The 20458-nt window shown below is 47.1% G+C and overlaps 1 pseudogene; it reads right to left on the bottom strand.

Annotated features, from left to right (window-relative positions):
* Nucleotides 1–2530: 2530 nt before the first annotated feature.
* On the bottom strand, nucleotides 2531–14986 carry LOC103635586 (U-box domain-containing protein 4-like; annotated as a pseudogene).
* Nucleotides 14987–20458: the final 5472 nt, after the last annotated feature.

Raw genomic sequence — 20458 nt, 5'->3', positions numbered from 1 at the left:
TGTCACGGCCGCCACCGTGTACCAGAGGGAGCAAGGCTCGTGGCGTTTCGGCCGGAAGCTCGATAATGGAGACGGTGGGGAGCGTCCGAGAGCAGCCGGAAGCAGAGCACCACTTTCGTGTGGAGAAGGCCCGCAGCTCTCTATAGAATTACTCGATTGTGGTGCTTGGTCCTCGCGTGGGCTTCCCTTTGTGTAGGGGCACCAACGAGGATTAGTCAGGACCTTGCATGGTTCCGGATACCTCGATAAAAATACCGGCGTCATCTAAGAGAGTTTGCATATCTACCTTGCTCTTTACCTTCCGCATTTATATTAAGCATTTAAGTTTCAATCTTGTCTTTATAATTAGATTGTTTACTATGGAAACTTAGATCATGCGGTAGAGATAGCAACACTAAGACAAAACCTAGTCTGCACATTCTAGATTGTTTATTAGCATAGGTTTTGCTCTAGGGATTTATTTGTGGCCTAGTTTAGAGAAAGTTTTAGAAGTCCTAATTCACCCCCTCTTAGGCGTCACCATTTCCTTTAATTGGTATCAGAGCCTAGTTTGGCTCATTTGAAACGCTTTAGCTTCACCACTAAAAGAGCTTACGCTTTTTAGAGAAAGAGGATGGATACCCATAGTCCACCACACTTCGACGACACTAACTCCCCATATTATAGTGCTAGAATGACTTGTTACCTAGAGGTCATTGATCTAGGTGTTTGGATAGTCACTCGTGATGGAATGAAACCACCCAACAATCCCGAGAAACCCACCACAAGTGAGGAAAAAGAAATTCATTTAAATGCTAAAGCCAAAAATTGCTTGTATGAATCTCTTAGTATGGATATTTTAATCAAGTTTTTACATTAAAAACTACTAATAAGATTTGGCTAAAATTGCATGAGCTCTATGACGACACATCCAATGTCCGTGAGCAAAAACATTGCCTAGTCTTAAATGAGTATAATTCTTTTGCTATGAAGCACAATGAGCTTGTTAGAGATATATATTCTCGTTTGAATCTAATCATCAATGAGCTCAATTCTATTGACATTAATAAGCTAGGTGATGCGGACATTGTGAGGAAGATTATCTCCCTACTACCACATTCAAGATATGGGAGCATCATCACTATTCTTCACAACATGGAGGACCTGAGTACGAAGACCCCAACCATTGTGCTCGAAAAAAAATGCGGCGTTTAAGATGTCGTGGAAAATGGGTTGACAAGAGGAGCCAACTTCTTCAAGGCCATATGCTTTTGCATGTGATGAAAGAAAAGGCAAAAAGAAGGCTCCCACTCCAAGTTCCTCGAGCGAAGAAGAGGAGGAAGAAGAAAGTGATGATGATGAAGATAATCAACCATCAACATCATCCTCTGAGGACGAAGAAACAATCTGACGCATCGTAAAGGTAATGGGGATGATCCGCAAGATTAATCTAATGGGTGTGCCCCTATAGGTCAAGGACCTTCTCTTTAATATTGACAGAAAAAAGCAAAAAAAAGAGGATGCTTCGCATGCGGAGAGAAGGGCCACTTCAGGGACAACTGTCCAAATATGGCCGAACCCACAAAAGGGAGCAAAGGCAAGGCACTTACGAGTTTCAAAATTTGGGATGACAATTCAAGCGAAGATGAACCTCCAAGGACACGCAGCCATCGATCCTCATCACGATCATCATGGTCATCACTCAACTGCCTTATGGCAAGAGGTAAAATGAGCATTCCATCCTCTAATGATGATAGCAGTAGTGATGATGAAGGTGAGGGAAAGCCCTCCGTGGATGAGCTTATGGAAGTCTTAAAGTTTTTTTAGGATGTATGCACTAAACAAAAGGATCAACATAAAAATTTGAAAAATAAGTTGATTAGCTTTCAAAATGATTATAAATGTTTGCTAGAAAAATTTGAAACATTTGCAAATTTGAATTGTGAGCTATCAACTAAAATTGAGCTATTAGAGTCTAGTGCTCCATCCTCAGGTACCGATGAAGGCCTTATTAAAAAGAATGAAAAACTTAAGGTTAAGTTAGCTAGCTCCCTAGAAGCCACTAAAAATTTGCTAGAGAAAATGGAAATTCTTAGCATACACAATGATGAGCTAACTACTAAGCTAGAAAATATTGGTAGCACCCCAGAAGTATCTTTGGTTGCAATACCTGAAATTATTAAGAAAGATGCTTCTACTTCTTGCTTTGATTTAATTGATAATTCTAACCTCTATAATCAAGTTCTTGTCAAGAATGTTGTTATAGAAACATGTTCGGATGAGATTGCAATGGAAAATCTATACTACTTCTTAAGACTACAGTGTAGGCGTCCATGGTGCACGATTCTGCCCCTCTCTGCTCCGATCCCCATCCGCCCCATCGCGCCCTCCTCCCCAAGCGCTCAGATCCCGTCTGCAAAACTGCCTCTGACCCGCCGCCATCAATGGCCACCTTCCATGCCGCCATCAATGGCCACCTTCCATCGACCCCGCCGACATCCTCCTCCTCTGCTCCGCGATCCCCGTCCGCCCCATCACGATCGATCCTGATCTACAGGAGGGAGAGGGTAGCAATCTCCTTCTAGTGCGAGGTGCCGACCTCCACCACCTTGACCAGGATGGGGATGTCGCCTTCCTCGATGGCGGCGGCGCGGCCCTCGCCGGAGTTCACTAGGGAGTGGAGGATGTACGCGGCTTTATCCATCATGCCGGACTTCAGGTCGGCCATGAGGTCCAGCAGGGGCCGCACGGCACCGGTCTCCACGCCGTGCTGCCGGTTCTCGCGCGCGCTGCTGCAAAGCGCGTATAGCGCCGTGGCAGCGTCCTTCTTGCCCCGCGCGCACCCGGTCTCGAGCACGGAGACCAGCAGCGGGATGGCGCCAGCGCGACCGCGGAGGCGCCGTCAAGCTGGGACAGCCAGAGCAGCGCGCACACGGCGTTCTCCCGCGCCGTGGGTGATGCTGCGGACTTAAGCGCGTGCACCAGCGGTCGTATCGCTCCCGCCTCGACGATGGTCGCCTTGTTATCGTCGCAGATGGAGAGGTTGAGCAGTGTCGTGACGCCATGCTCCTGCAGCAGCGGGTCCGCGTGCGATAGCAACCTGACGAGCGAGCTGTAACGCCCCGAATTTTGCAGTTGAATTTTTTCTTTTCTTTACTCGCCAAAATTCGGGCGTTACCTTTTCTTTTTCCTTTTTCCCCTCGCTAAACCTTGACCTTTTCCAAAGTTCTAGCGGGATTCGGTTTGGAATTCCCGTGTAAGAAAAACCCTAAATACTTTATGTTGTTTGATGCACCATGCCGAACCTTGCATTTCTTTTGATTGCTTTGAAAGCGCAAATGCATTCATGTAGAAAGATCGGATTTCGAAAATGAGGAGAAGATCTTTTCTTTCTTTTTTTTCCCCTCTCTATTTCTCTCCTCTTTTTCTCTCTCTCCCGCGCCGTGGGCCGACCCCGGCCGGCCCAGCCGCCCCTGGTGCCCCCCCTTGGGCCCAATAGGCCCATGCCGCCCCCCCCCACCTCCCCTTTTTCCCCAAACCCTCTCCCTCTCCCTCTCATTTTTTCCCTCTCTCATTCTCTCCCTAGCCGCCGCCCCTGCCCTAGCGCCGCCCCTGCCCTAAGCCGCCGCCGCCCCCTGCCGGCCGCCCCCCGCCGTCGGCCGCCCCCGCCGGTGAGCCCTCCTCCCTCTCTCCCTCCTCCCTCCCTCTCCCCTCCCCCTCCTCTCTCCTCGCCCGGCCGCCCGGTCGTGCCCCCCAGCCGGCGCGCCCCCGGCCGCCCGCCCGGCCGCCCGCCCTGGCCGCCCGCCCTGGCCGCTCGCCTGGCCGCGCGCCCTGGCCGCGCGCCCCCAGCCGCGCCTGGCCACGCCCTGGCCGCCCGCCCGGCCGCGCCCCCGCCCCTGCGTGCTCGGCCGCCCAGCCGGCCGGTTCAACCGCCCCCCCTCTGTTTTTTTTATTTTTTTATTTTATTTTATTTACTTTCTGTGATCATAGCTATTTTATTTTAGGTAGGCTAATCATTGTTCATGCCATTGAAATAGGAAGTTTAATTTAAAATTCCGTTATGCTAGTTGATTCATGTAGTTAATTGTTTACCTCGTGCAATGTTGATCAACTTAAAATGATTAGGTTTCCATTAGTGTATATGTAACAGAATTCTTTTGTTAAGAACCAATTGTAATTGATCGTTAGTGCATAAGATTTAACCCCCTGCGAGACCCTTTCCCGTTTCTTTCTAACCATAACAAATGCGATATCGAATGTCATACTTGATGCATACTCACTTTACTTGTTCCCTTGTATGGTGTACTGTTCTTTTGTATTAAATGTGGATGGATGTATGTATGTTTGCAATCGCATAGAGAACGATCCGGTCGAAGAGCCCGAGGAATTCGCAGGAGAAGCCCCTGAGCAGCAGTCGGTTGGTGGAGGCAAGTGTCCTTTGACCTATCTCTGTCCTATTCATTATTTAATTCACCTCCCGCATTACACCTTTATACCTAAGGATTGACTAGCTTCTGTTATCCCTGTCCTTGTTTACCTATTTGGGTTGGATTATTACTGTTTAGCTTTATGCTATTGCTCAACTCTAATCAATGAACATGATGAGATTATCTATGATACGCTGTTTTCCCTTCTCTTATTATGATGTTGTACTTGTGGTATTCAAGGGGGCTCGAGCGGTTTCTCGAGTGCCTCTCCGTAAGGACCTGTTCTATGGATGACCGCCCGGGAAAACAGTGCAACCATGAGGGTGGAATGGGGTGCCCTTAGCTGAATAATTAGAGGATCCGGGGTGTAGTTCACTTAGCCGTCGTGCCGTCAATGGGGCTCGGTGTATGCGGCTCGCCCTGCCAAGTTTGGGTTCGCCCCTTGGGGAGGAGTGCGGTGCATTTAGGAAACCTAACGGGTGGCTACAGCCCCGAGGAATCTTTGTAAAGGCTACGTAGTGAGACCCTGCCTATTCACCTTGGTAGTGTTTAAGGGTTTGATCGGCCCGAGGCAAGAGGGAATCACGGCTTGTGGGTAAAGTGCACAACCTCTGCAGAGTGTTATGAAACTGATATATCAGCCGTGCTCGCGGTTATGAGCGGCCAAGGGAGCTCCAGAGATTAGTGATACTTGATAAGAGACCTTTTGGTTTACAGGTGGCAATGAGATTGATGGTTTTGGTTATGACTATGGTGCTGGTAAGTGGTATTCTTTCCGTTTGGAAAGGGTACATCGGGTTAATAACTTGGGTTAATGCTAAAACTTGGCTTTCTACTAGTAAATAATAATCTGACCAACTAAAAGCAACTGCTTGACTTATCCCCACATAAAGCTAGTCCACTATAGCCAAACAGGATACTTGCTGAGTATGTTGATGTGTACTCACCCTTGCTCTACACACCAAACCCCCCCAGGTTGTCAGCATTGCAACCACTGCTCAGGCGAAGATGAAGCTGTGGAAGGAGACTTCCAGGAGTTCCAAGACTACGACGAGTTCTAGGAGTGGGTTAGCGGCAACCCCCAGTCGGCTGCCTGTGAAGGCCGCGTTTATCTACGTTTCTTTTCCGCACTTTGATTTATTGTAAGAACTATATGGACGTCTCAGACGTATGATGTAATCGACTATTTCCCTTATTAATACTATTTTGAGCACTGTGTGATGATGTCCATATTATGTAACTGCTGTGTACGTGAATAACTGATCCTGGCACGTACATGGTTCGCATTCGGTTTGCCTTCTAAAACCGGGTGTGACATAAGTGGTATCAAAGCCGTGCTGACTGTAGGACCGCTAACCTAGAGTAGAATGGTCGTTCTAAGGATTATAGACCTCTGTCTCTGCCTTGACTTTGATATCCCTTCAAAAGTTGGTCATACCGACCAAACCTATATTCTACTATATATTATACCTTGCTGAAAATCATGTTTTATTCTAATCCTTCATCTATTTATGATTCATTATTTGCTGGTCATATTAATTCTGTTCTCACCCTTTTGCTTGCGATGTCTTTTGTAGATGGCTCGACTTAGACACACTGCACGAAAGTCAGTCATCCCCTTCTTACCCTCCCGCCTTGCTGAGCGTCCGCTTCGCCGTCCCGTGGCCGGACAGTCCAGCCACTTGGAGAGACTACACCACCGCCTGCGTGAGGAGCAGGAACGTCGACGACAGGAGCAGCAGAGCTCTTCCTTCTCGCTCCAGCAGGAGATAGAGTCTGTGAGGAGCTGCTCCCCTGTGCTTCCTCTGGAGCCGCCCCCTGCACCACCACTGGGCGCCCCAGCTTCTGGAGTAGCTGCTGGAGGAGACCCAGACGACGGAGATGGCGACGACAGCTCAAGCCACGACACCGACTTCTCTGCTAACCCTGAGCCGGAAGGATGGGTTGCTCGACCCATCACTCGCGACGCTGCTCGCGGGTGTCACTTCCACGATGCGCTCGACACCCTGCTACGTCGGGCATTTGACCGGCATACTTGGTCCGTCGAGTATCGCTGTGTGGTCTACCAGCATAGTCGCGGGGTCTACCCGGACCACTGGGAGGCGACTTGCTTGGTGCGCTGCCCGGAGGACAGTCTCCAGGGTGCAGAGGCCTGCTCAGAGCACTATTCTATCTCTGAGCGGGACTCAGCTGAGGCAGCCATGCAAGATGCTGCACGGCGTGCGCTTTCGCACTACTGCTCGGTTTTCGGTGGGGCAGCTGACGGTCTTGACCTGAAGTATTACCCCCGCCGTTCATCTGGCAGCACAGGAGGCGTGATTGTCTCACCTGTCGGTGAGGGCAATCCTAGGTTGAGCAGCACAGTCAACCTAGCCGCCGTGCTAAACACGGAGCTGGACCATGCATTAGACGAGCTGAGTAGGGCTCGTGCTGAGATCGCCCTGCTGCGGGCTGAGCGCGCGGAACGTCGTCATTTGGATGGTGGTTCCCCCGCTCCCGTTGGGACTCAGCACCCGTACCGCTCACCTCAGCGTGGACACCAGCCTTATGGCAATCCCGACTGCAAGACCAAGATAAATCTAGAACCATAGATCGCTAGAGTTGGATCTTGTAATTAATACGAAATATATATACATAGAAGTTTCAGTCTTAGCGTTAGTCTCGGTCTTAGTTAGTCTTAGTTAGACAGGGTAGTTTGCTATATCCTGTGCATTTATGGTTGTCATGATGAACTTTGTTTGGTTTGGATCTTTGTAATGATTGTCATCAGAGTGTGGGTATCCCACTGCATTTTGGTTTACCTATTATGTTAATAAAGTTAGTTATATAGTTGGGAAACCCTTTATTCTACTTTCCTCTTCATCTGAGAAGCTGTGTGGTCTGTGTTGGAGATCAGTGAAGATGCTCATCTATTCAGTGCTGTTGAAGAATCCTCTACTCTTTTCTTATGCTGCAAGATTTGCCAGATCAGTTCTGATGTGTAGTTGCATTCTGTAGATGTCAGAGAACAGGCGCAGAGGAGGAAGGCGTGCTCAGCAGGAGCGAGCCGCTCAACAGGAAGAGGTGCCCCAGCAGCAGCATCTGCCGCCCCCGCCCCCGATGTCCATCGAGCAGATGTTTCTGATGCAGACCCAGGCAGTTCAAGCCATCGGTCAGACTTTGGCCGCCATTCAGCAGCAGCAGCAACAACAGCAGCAAGCACCACCCCAGCCTCAGATGCCCAGAGACAAGCGTGCTGAATTCATGAGAGGTCATCCACCAACGTTCGCTCACTCTTCTGACCCTATGGATGCTGAAGATTGGCTGCGCACTGTGGAGCGGGAGTTGCATACCGCTCAGTGCGATGACAGGGAGAAAGTTCTGTATGGTCCCCGTCTGTTGAGAGGAGCAGCCCAGTCATGGTGGGAGTCTTACCTCGCCACCCATGCCAACCCCGACACCATCACCTGGGAGGAATTCAGAGGTAGCTTTCGTCAGTACCATGTTCCTGTAGGTCTAATGACAGTGAAGAAGGAGGAGTTCCTGGCCCTCAAGCAAGGGCCATTGTCTGTCAGTGAGTACCGGGACAAGTTTCTGCAATTGTCTCGCTATGCTCCTGAAGATGTCAACACCGATGCCAAGCGGCAGTACCGTTTCCTGAGAGGCTTGGTTGACCCTCTGCAGTATCAGCTGATGATTCACACCTTCCCGACATTCCAGCACCTGATTGATAGAGCGATCATGACAGAAAGGAAGCGTAAGGAGATGGAAGATCGTAAGCGCAAGATCAGTGGACCCCAGCCTGGAAGCAGCAGCCGCCCTCGTTTTTCAGGCAATCAACCTCAGCAGTTCAGGCAGAACCAGCGTCCACCTCAGCATCAGCAGTTTCAAAGGCAGTACCCTCAGAACCAGTACCAGAACCGTCAGAGCAATCAGTCAGGAGGTCAGTTTCAAAGGCAGAATCAGCAAGCACCTCGCCTTCCTGCCCCAGCAAACCAGCAGAACAGTCAGGCAGCACCAGCTCAGGTTGGAAACAGGGCATGTTTCCACTGTGGAGAGCAGGGCCATTGGGTGATGCAATGTCCGAAGAAGGCAGCCCAGCAGCAGTCAGGCCCCAATGCCCCAGCAAAGCAGAATGTGTCTCAGCCTGGAGCAGGCAACCGCCCTCAACAGCGCTATAATCATGGAAGATTGAATCATTTGGAAGCTGAAGCAGTTCAGGAGACCCCCGGCATGATAGTAGGTATGTTCCCAGTCGACTCCCATATTGCAGAAGTGTTATTTGATACTGGAGCAACGCATTCTTTCATTACTGCATCATGGGTAGAAGCACATGATCTTCCAATTACTACCATGTCAACCCCCATTCAAATTGACTCAGCCGGTGGTAGAATTCGAGCCGATAGCATTTGTTTGAATATAAGTGTGAAAATAAGGGGGATAGCGTTTCCCGCCAACCTTATAGTAATGGGTACTCAGGGAATAGATGTCATCCTAGGGATGAATTGGCTAGATAAGTATCAGGCAGTTATCAGTTGTGATAAAAGGACAATCAAGTTGGTGTCCCCACTAGGAGAGGAAGTGGTGACCGAGTTAGTCCCACCTGAGCCGAAGAAAGGAAGTTGTTATCAGATGGCTGTCGATAGCAGTGAAGCAGATCCAATTGAGAGCATCAAGGTTGTGTCTGAATTCCCAGATGTGTTTCCAAAGGATTTACCAGGTATGCCACCAGAGCGGAAAGTTGAGTTTGCCATAGAGCTTCTTCCTGGAACCGCCCCCATCTTTAAGAGAGCTTACAGAATATCCGGACCAGAGTTGGTTGAGCTTAAGAAGCAAATTGATGAGCTGTCAGAGAAAGGTTACATTCGGCCAAGCACCTCGCCTTGGGCCGCCCCTGTCCTATTTGTGGAGAAGAAAGATGGCACCAAGAGGATGTGTATCGATTATCGAGCTTTGAATGAGGTCACGATCAAGAACAAGTATCCCTTGCCCAGAATAGAAGATCTGTTCGACCAGTTGAGAGGAGCCAGTGTGTTCTCCAAGATTGATCTGAGGTCAGGTTATCATCAGCTCAGGATCCGACCTTCGGACATTCCGAAAACGGCATTCATTTCCAAGTATGGGTTGTATGAGTTCACAGTGATGTCTTTTGGTTTGACCAATGCGCCAGCATTCTTCATGAACTTGATGAACAGTGTATTCATGGATTACCTTGATAAGTTTGTGGTGGTATTCATTGATGACATTCTGGTTTATTCCCAAAGCGAAGAAGAGCATGCGGATCATTTGAGGATGGTATTGCAGAGATTGCGAGAGCACCAGTTGTATGCAAAGTTGAGCAAGTGTGAGTTCTGGATCAGTGAAGTCCTGTTCTTGGGTCACATAATCAATAAAGAAGGATTGGCTGTGGATCCGAAGAAAGTGGCAGACATTCTGAACTGGAAAGCGCCAACAGATGCTAGAGGAATCAAGAGCTTCATTGGAATGGCCGGATATTATCGGCGATTCATTGAAGGGTTTTCGAAGATTGCGAAACCAATGACAGCGTTGCTAGGCAACAAAGTTGAGTTCAAGTGGACCCAGAAATGTCAAGAGGCCTTCGAAGCGCTGAAAGAGAAGTTGACTACAGCGCCTGTCCTAGTCTTGCCTGATGTGCACAAGCCCTTCTCGGTGTATTGCGATGCTTGTTACACAGGTTTGGGATGTGTGTTGATGCAAGAGGGAAGAGTTGTGGCTTACTCGTCCCGACAGCTGAAGGTTCATGAGAAGAACTACCCAATCCATGACCTAGAGTTGGCAGCAGTGGTTCACGCACTGAAAACATGGAGGCACTATCTGTATGGACAGAAATGCGATGTTTACACAGACCACAAGAGTCTGAAGTACATATTCACTCAGTCAGAGTTGAACATGAGGCAACGAAGATGGTTAGAGTTGATCAAAGACTATGAGTTGGAGATTCATTACCATCCAGGCAAAGCAAACGTAGTGGCAGATGCTTTGAGCAGAAAGAGTCAAGTCAATCTGATGGTCGCTCGCCCGATGCCTTATGACTTGGCCAAGGAGTTCGACAGGTTGAGTCTCGGATTTCTAACCAATTCGCGAGGAGTCACAGTTGAGTTGGAACCTACCTTGGAGCGCGAAATCAAAGAAGCGCAGAAGAATGATGAAAAGATCAGTGAGATTCGGCGACTGATTCTAGAAGGCAAAGGCGAAGATTTTCGAGAAGATGCAGAAGGCGTGATATGGTTCAAAGACCGCTTATGTGTCCCCAATGTCCAGTCCATTCGGGAGTTGATTCTTAAGGAAGCTCATGAGACAGCTTATTCGATTCACCCTGGCAGTGAGAAGATGTATCAGGATCTGAAGAAGAAATTCTGGTGGTACGGAATGAAGAGGGAAATCGCAGAGCATGTGGCTATGTGCGATAGTTGTCGAAGAATTAAGGCAGAGCACCAGAGACCTGCTGGATTGTTGCAACCGTTGCAGATCCCTCAGTGGAAATGGGATGAAATTGGTATGGATTTCATAGTCGGATTGCCTCGAACTCGAGCCGGCTACGATTCCATTTGGGTAGTAGTGGACCGTTTGACCAAGTCAGCCCACTTCATACCTGTCAAGACCAGCTACAACAGTGCAGTATTGGCAGAGTTGTATATGTCTCGGATCGTTTGTCTTCATGGTGTGCCAAAGAAGATAGTGTCAGACAGAGGAACGCAGTTCACCTCTCATTTCTGGCAGCAGTTGCATGAAGCCTTGGGCACACATCTGAATTTCAGTTCAGCTTATCACCCGCAGACAGATGGCCAGACTGAAAGGACCAATCAAATTCTCGAAGATATGTTGAGAGCCTGTGCGTTGCAAGATCAGTCCGGATGGGACAAGCGATTGCCTTATGCAGAGTTTTCCTATAACAACAGTTACCAGGCCAGTTTGAAGATGTCACCGTTTCAGGCGCTTTATGGAAGGAGTTGTAGAACTCCGTTGCAATGGGATCAGCCTGGAGAAAAGCAAGTGTTTGGGCCAGACATTCTGCTTGAAGCCGAAGAGAACATCAAGATGGTTCGAGAGAATCTGAAGATAGCGCAATCGAGGCAGCGAAGCTATGCAGACACAAGAAGAAGAGAGCTGAGTTTTGAAGTCGGAGATTTTGTCTATCTGAAAGTGTCACCGATCAGAGGAGTCAGAAGATTCGGAGTGAAAGGCAAACTAGCACCCCGCTACATTGGTCCGTACCAGATCCTCTCAAAGCGTGGAGAAGTGGCTTATCAGCTCAGCCTGCCAGAGAGTTTGTCTGCTGTGCATGATGTCTTTCATGTGTCTCAGTTGAAGAAGTGCTTGCGTGTGCCAGAAGAGCAGTTGCCAGTGGAAGGTCTTGAGGTCCAGGAGGACTTGACCTATGTAGAGAAGCCAGCTCAGATCCTTGAGATTGCAGACAGAGTCACCCGGAGGAAGACCATCAGAATGTGCAAAGTCAGATGGAATCACCACTCTGAGGAAGAAGCAACCTGGGAGCGTGAAGATGATCTGATGGCCAAGTACCCAGAGCTCTTTGCTAGCCAGCCCTGAATCTCGAGGGCGAGATTCTTTTAAGGGGGATAGGTTTGTAACGCCCCGAATTTTGCAGTTGAATTTTTTCTTTTCTTTACTCGCCAAAATTCGGGCGTTACCTTTTCTTTTTCCTTTTTCCCCTCGCTAAACCTTGACCTTTTCCAAAGTTCTAGCGGGATTCGGTTTGGAATTCCCGTGTAAGAAAAACCCTAAATACTTTATGTTGTTTGATGCACCATGCCGAACCTTGCATTTCTTTTGATTGCTTTGAAAGCGCAAATGCATTCATGTAGAAAGATCGGATTTCGAAAATGAGGAGAAGATCTTTTCTTTCTTTTTTTTCCCCTCTCTATTTCTCTCCTCTTTTTCTCTCTCTCCCGCGCCGTGGGCCGACCCCGGCCGGCCCAGCCGCCCCTGGCGCCCCCCCCCTTGGGCCCAATAGGCCCATGCCGCCCCCCCCACCTCCCCTTTTTCCCCAAACCCTCTCCCTCTCCCTCTCATTTTTTTCCCTCTCTCATTCTCTCCCTAGCCGCCGCCCCTACCCGCCCCCTGCCCTAGCGCCGCCCCTGCCCTAAGCCGCCGCCGCCCCCTGCCGGCCGCCCCCCGCCGTCGGCCGCCCCCGCCGGTGAGCCCTCCTCCCTCTCTCCCTCCTCCCTCCCTCTCCCCTCCCCCTCCTCTCTCCTCGCCCGGCCGCCCGGTCGTGCCCCCCAGCCGGCGCGCCCCCGGCCGCCCGCCCGGCCGCCCGCCCTGGCCGCCCGCCCTGGCCGCTCGCCTGGCCGCGCGCCCTGGCCGCGCGCCCCCAGCCGTGCCTGGCCACGCCCTGGCCGCCCGCCCGGCCGCGCCCCCGCCCCTGCGTGCTCGGCCGCCCAGCCGGCCGGTTCAACCGCCCCTAGGGCCGGTTCAACCGCCCCCCCCCCCTCTGTTTTTTTTATTTTTTTATTTTATTTTATTTACTTTCTGTGATCATAGCTATTTTATTTTAGGTAGGCTAATCATTGTTCATGCCATTGAAATAGGAAGTTTAATTTAAAATTCTGTTATGCTAGTTGATTCATGTAGTTAATTGTTTACCTCGTGCAATGTTGATCAACTTAAAATGATTAGGTTTCCATTAGTGTATATGTAACAGAATTCTTTTGTTAAGAACCAATTGTAATTGATCGTTAGTGCATAAGATTTAACCCCCTGCGAGACCCTTTCCCGTTTCTTTCTAACCATAACAAATGCGATATCGAATGTCATACTTGATGCATACTCACTTTACTTGTTCCCTTGTATGGTGTACTGTTCTTTTGTATTAAATGTGGATGGATGTATGTATGTTTGCAATCGCATAGAGAACGATCCGGTCGAAGAGCCCGAGGAATTCGCAGGAGAAGCCCCTGAGCAGCAGTCGGTTGGTGGAGGCAAGTGTCCTTTGACCTATCTCTGTCCTATTCATTATTTAATTCACCTCCCGCATTACACCTTTATACCTAAGGATTGACTAGCTTCTGTTATCCCTGTCCTTGTTTACCTATTTGGGTTGGATTATTACTGTTTAGCTTTATGCTATTGCTCAACTCTAATCAATGAACATGATGAGATTATCTATGATACGCTGTTTTCCCTTCTCTTATTATGATGTTGTACTTGTGGTATTCAAGGGGGCTCGAGCGGTTTCTCGAGTGCCTCTCCGTAAGGACCTGTTCTATGGATGACCGCCCGGGAAAACAGTGCAACCATGAGGGTGGAATGGGGTGCCCTTAGCTGAATAATTAGAGGATCCGGGGTGTAGTTCACTTAGCCGTCGTGCCGTCAATGGGGCTCGGTGTATGCGGCTCGCTCTGCCAAGTTTGGGTTCGCCCCTTGGGGAGGAGTGCGGTGCATTTAGGAAACCTAACGGGTGGCTACAGCCCCGGGGAATCTTTGTAAAGGCTACGTAGTGAGACCCTGCCTATTCACCTTGGTAGTGTTTAAGGGTTTGATCGGCCCGAGGCAAGAGGGAATCACGGCTTGTGGGTAAAGTGCACAACCTCTGCAGAGTGTTATGAAACTGATATATCAGCCGTGCTCGCGGTTATGAGCGGCCAAGGGAGCTCCAGAGATTAGTGATACTTGATAAGAGACCTTTTGGTTTACAGGTGGCAATGAGATTGATGGTTTTGGTTATGACTATGGTGCTGGTAAGTGGTATTCTTTCCGTTTGGAAAGGGTACATCGGGTTAATAACTTGGGTTAATGCTAAAACTTGGCTTTCTACTAGTAAATAATAATCTGACCAACTAAAAGCAACTGCTTGACTTATCCCCACATAAAGCTAGTCCACTATAGCCAAACAGGATACTTGCTGAGTATGTTGATGTGTACTCACCCTTGCTCTACACACCAAACCCCCCCCAGGTTGTCAGCATTGCAACCACTGCTCAGGCGAAGATGAAGCTGTGGAAGGAGACTTCCAGGAGTTCCAAGACTACGACGAGTTCTAGGAGTGGGTTAGCGGCAACCCCCAGTCGGCTGCCTGTGAAGGCCGCGTTTATCTACGTTTCTTTTCCGCACTTTGATTTATTGTAAGAACTATATGGACGTCTCAGACGTATGATGTAATCGACTATTTCCCTTATTAATACTATTTTGAGCACTGTGTGATGATGTCCATATTATGTAACTGCTGTGTACGTGAATAACTGATCCTGGCACGTACATGGTTCGCATTCGGTTTGCCTTCTAAAACCGGGTGTGACAGAGCGGACGCCACCCACCACGGCGATGCGCACTCTGTTGTCCGGGTTGTGCTTGGCCAGCAGCCGGAGCTCCATCGCCGTGTGGCGGAGCGAGTCCAGCGACTGCGATGGGCATTCCAGCTCGGCCACGAGCGAGGAGATTGCGTCCTCTGACACCTTGGCCGCATAGGAGAGCAGTAGGCGGTGGATGCTCGCGGTGGCGGCGGGCGTGAAGGAGAGGTTGTCATTACCGCACTCGCTGAAGGGCTCGGAGCAGGAGGAATCGCCGCTGTCGCTGTAACAGCTCATGTTGTGTCGCCGCGGGGAGGTGGACGCGTCCGACTCCATCCCCTCCGTTAGCCTCGTGTTGCGTGGCTCAGTTCGGAGCTGGAGCAAATGCCGAAAGGCCGCGAGGCGAGGGAGGAGGGTGGATACCGGGAGTCCGAGTGGGGAACAATGGAATTGGGTTCTTTGCTTTGCGTTTGGTTGGAGAGGCGAGCTAGCGGTGGCGTCGCTAGGAGCGAATGAAATAAGGAGGGGCTCGGGCACTTATCTTATGCCGTCTGCACCTTCCTTCAAGTTCTCATGCTTCATTCGGTGCAAGGGATCTGCTCTTGGTGCTGGCATTTGCTATCCACGCTGAGAAGAAACAAACCAACAAATGGGAAATAGGAACCAGAGGCAATACAGACAGTTTAGGAGATGGGATAAAAATAAAGGAAAAATAAATAATAAAATATAGATTAGGATACTATTTTAGTAATAGCACTTATAAATACTGTTACGGAGAATCTTATATTAAAACTAGATCTGTGCTCGTGCGTTGCAACAGGAGTAAAAAATAGATACAGATCGACAAACATCACTAACCACTTGAAAACATTCTCCTTGCTTCTCCGGAGTACATTAAAGTGCCCGATTACAAAGTATGAATAATCCCAATAAAGACAAGCTTACATAGTTTAGGCAGACACACCACCACGACAACACTTGTTCAACATGTCAAGGTAGAACTTTAATATGCAAAATCCATGTGAAAAACATTGTCAAGGTAGAACATTTCTATTATATTATTCACAACAGATTGTGCTTAGGGAGTTCACACACCTTATGGGGGAGAGTAGTAGGGATTCTATGTTCCAAGGTGACAAACACAGGGAGAGCTGCTCTACAATCTAAAAAAGAATAAGAACAAGTCTGAGCTTAACGTTAATCTAATTCGATCCGTGAGCGACTCGATTGCTACGACACGCGTGTTGTTTTAGGATGGGGATTTCATTTCGTTTAGGTCGACAAATCGAGTTGTTTGGGCTTTAGCGCACCAAATTAGATCCCACCGATTTGTAATTCTTGGCCCGATCATGTTGAGCTTTCGTGTGGAATGTGTCTTGAGCGATCAGGGAATTCCTAGTTGTCCCCCCTCTGCTCCACGATCCCGTTATTCGCCCTATCGCGCCCTCCTCCCTAAGCGCTCAGATCCCATCTCCTTCAGGCAAAACTGCTCCTAACCCGCCATCATCAATGGCCACCTTCCATCGATCCCGTCGACATCTTCCCCCTCTGCTCCACGATCCCCGTCATCCGCCCCATCGTGCCCTCCTCCCAAGCGCTCAGATCCCCTGCCGTGATCCACTGCCGCAAGGGCTGAGGACACATCTTGCCGCCATCAAAGGCCACCTTCCATCGACCCCATCGACATCGTCCCCCTCTGCTCCATGATCCCCTCATCCGCCCCATCGCGACCTCCTCCCCTAGCGCTTAGATCCCCCGCCATGATCCACTGCTGCAAGGGCCGAGGACGCATCTCACCGCCATCAAAGCCCTCCTCCCACACCATCGATTTAAGGTTGTCGAGGCAGTCATGGGTCGCGGACGCCCCCGCCATCAACGCCCCTTTCCCCGCATCCCCTTTCCATTGTTGTCGCTCACCTTCCATCGACGACGCCGCTCGTGGACTGAATTAGATTAACGTTAAGCTCAGACTTGTTCTTGTTCTTTTTTTAGATTGTAGAGCAGCTCTCCCTGTGTTTGTCACCTTGGAACACAGAATCCCTACTACTCTCCCCCATAAGGTGTGTGAACTCCCTAAGCACAATCTATTGTGAATAATATAATACAAATGTTCTACCTTGACAATGTTTTCCACATGGATTTTGCATATTAAAGTTCTACCTTGACATGGTGAACAAGTGTTGTCGTGGTGGTGTGTCTGCCTAAACTATATAAGCTTGTCTTTATTGGGATTATTCATACTTTGTAATCGGGTACTTTAATGTACTTCGGAAAGCAAGGAGAATGTTTTCAAGTGATTAATGATGTTTGTCGATCTGTATCTATTTTTTACTCCCATTGCAATGCACGGGCACGGACCTAGTGAACAATTAAAGCAAGAGGTGGCTCGCCTTGGCAAGGCTTTGTATGACAAGAAAGGCAAAGCCAAACAAATCCAACCTCCTCAGGATAACACCACTATGGGAGTGAACAAGCCTGTAGAGGGATAAACTGTGATTTATAGGCTATGCCACAAGGAAGGCCACATGTCTTACAAATATAAGGCGAAGACCAGGGATAAGCAAAAACAATAGCTCAAGCAAAAGCCAACAAGCAAAATCTCCAGCATCTACATGTAGGAGAGCTACAAATGAATTTGGCCATTTATGTCTAAATTGCAAATGAAATGTTGCTTAGGAAGTTATTAATGTTTGTTTGAGTTCATGCTCAAATAGTAATATCTACTCCTATACTGTGATTTGTATCAGAGGCAATTCTTTTTATGTGATTTAGAGATAATGGTTTATATCAGAAGCTATATCTCATCTTTTAAGTGGGCTTATTTTACTGCTATGAAGGTACTTGCTTTATCGGTGTGACTATCCAAGAGTGCAGAAAAGAGTGATTTGTATAATCGTGCTCCATTTGGTTTGACAAGATTCTAGGTAATTTGCAGGTGATGCATATACTTCTCTGCAATTTACGTAGAATGTATGTTTGCAAATTTCTAACGTATAGTAATTTCTAATTTAGTGTCCTCAAAAGTTAGTTTGCTTTTTCATTTTTGGAACTGTTGTTGTGTGTGTGTGCGTTGTATTCTTATAAGAACAACTTTCATTTGGAACAGAGGGAGTATATAGCCAGCCTAACTGAAAACTTCTCTTAAATTAATGTTATCTATGTCAAATTTAAGAACTTAAGTACCACAAATTCTATGGTAGCCAAGCTTTATAATACCATCCAACTTGTTGTTCTTCAACATGCTTTCCATCAACAGCTTGGACTATAGCACCCAAAACCACTTCAACTTGTTGTTCAGCATCTTTCTCTACACCATCCTCTTCCATGATGGTACTCTCTTGACATCCAAATGCACTCAAGGATTAGGGGTGGGCATTTTAAAACCGAAAACCGAATCCGAACCCGAACCGAACCCGAATAGACCGAATTGTCGGTTTATTCGGGTTTTCGGGTTCGGGTTCGGTTCCTATATGTGTTATATTTCGGGTTATGGGTTCGGGTTCGGTTCCTAATCTTTAAAACCCGAATAGACCTAATAACCCGAAATGTAAAAAAGCTCTTAATATGTGATGGTATTATTATATGATTTATGAACTTATTAGCTAGAAATAATGATATCGTCTTAACGATAGTATATATATCTTTGTATGCTAATTTTTATAGTCACTTGTTGTAGTAATAGTACTTTCAATTAATTATTCATTGTATATATTTTAACAAAATATACTAGTCTCTCTACAATTCGGGTCTATTCGGTGGACCGAATAGACCGAACCGAAATTGTGAGTCTATTCGGGTTCGGTTCCTAAAATATTTTTGGAAATTTCGGTTCTCATTTTTCAGAACCCGAAATTTCATAAACCCGAATAGACCGAACCGAATTACCCTAATAGACCGAATGCCCAGCCCTATCAAGGATAAATTATAGATGTCACCATTTTTGCTGGTACCTCTTTTAGCCATCTTTCCATGCTATGAAGTTTCTCGTGAATAGAGTTTTGCCTTTTATATTAAGGGAACATTATATCAATATCTTAGAATAAATGTTAGAATATTGTATAAGGTGATCACCACCTAGCTCTTCTTATAGTCAGAATGATGCCCTTCTATTTCGGATGCATGAAAATTGTTCTTCATATATGACATCGATCTTCCCTAATATTCTAGAACTCAAGCTTGACATCACTCATAGGAGAGTCATCGAGGGACATCAAAATTCTTTCCACTTGAATATGTTGACAAATATCCTCTGGATCACTATATCAGCAAAAGGATTCTCTTGACGCATCCCAATATAATCTAATGTACACAATCTCAAAATAAAGAAGTAGACCTGATTGTAGGCCACCCAACCTGGCCTGGTTCTACTTGAGCATCAGATGGGCTAGGATCATGAATTTATACCACACATAGATAAACCCAAGAAATAGAACAACCCAACTCATGAACTCCGAACGTCAACACTATGAAGATGTAGCAAAAGAGGTGAACACATGTTACCCAAATCGATGTCATGAACTGCAGAATAGATCATCATACATTTTTAGCAAATAAAACAATGGCCAACATGGGTCAACACTTTTCACTCTTGGAATTACAGTTCTGTTCCCTTATTTTCTGCAGTTCATTTGCCAAACTTGCCTACAAAAAAAGTGAAGGAGGTCATGCTCTATGCATTAAAGGTTGCAACCTTAACTAAGTTATTTTACTGCTCATTTGTATTATTCCATTCCTAAGCCTTAACTAAGTTACACCATTGCTAAAATTTGGTGATATTGTTTATATGTCATAAAATTGAATCAAGGTTTGTATATTCTAATATAATGTTACATCATTCCTGGAATTTTAGAATTAGATAAACAAACTTTAGTTGTTTTCTTTTGATTTCCTGTTTTATGTTTTAAAACTCCATGTAGTCAGGTTGCATCTGCTGCTTAATGGATATATGTAGGTTCCGCTTCTTTTCTATTAGGATAAATGCATCTGTATGCTAGAAAAACGGTTTTTTGTTCCAACATTTTGATACTTTAGCTAGAAGAGTTGCATCTTTTATAAGGAGTTCATGATGCTTAATATTGCTTTAGCTGCTGCATTAGCAAATTTATCCTTTGTATTAATTATGCTACTTAAGACTTAAGTTAATTACTAAATGTGGTGTAACATAGATTAGTTTCAAATTCTAGGTTGGAAAACCAACTTCTGAGTTGCTAGGACACTATGTTTCTCTATTTCCCAACTCGTTTTTACTGCAGGCGTTGTTCCGTGTCGGTTTCTGTGCAACCATGGTTTAACAGAGGAGAGGAGGCCCCCATCTATGGCCGCAAGGGAGTTTGCCTAGCTGTGGCAACATCATCTTGTCTCTTGTAATATGCTCGCGTGCTGAGACAAGAATGTTGAGGCTGCACAGAAGCTTCGTGGAAGTTAAAAGTTCTTAGTTTAACATGAAACATTATGACCTTGTGCTTTGATGCTGACTTTATCAATCAACTAATGCTCTAGAACATCTAAATGATAAATATTGTAGCTTGTTATCAAACTCGAGATATGTGTTTTGTGAGAACCTGTGTTATGTAATGTTGTTCACTAACTATCTTGTTTGTTGTTTAGACCCTATCAAAGCCAACGTGCAATACTGTAGTCTGTAGGCGAAATTATCGTGTCTATTGCTTAGACCTTTTTAAGGCAACATGTTTGGGTGTCCTAAGCTACATATGATACTCTTTGTGGTTTCTGCTATGAGTAACAGGGATATCAGGTTTTTGTACTTACCTATATGGTCATATATGAACCTATAAACTGTTGTTAGGA

The sequence above is a fragment of the Zea mays genome, chromosome 8 (genome assembly GCF_902167145.1).
Source record: "Zea mays cultivar B73 chromosome 8, Zm-B73-REFERENCE-NAM-5.0, whole genome shotgun sequence".
Lineage (NCBI taxonomy): Eukaryota > Viridiplantae > Streptophyta > Magnoliopsida > Poales > Poaceae > Zea > Zea mays.
Note: the sequence above shows the minus strand (reverse complement) of the source record. Positions and strands in the feature narration are given on the sequence as shown.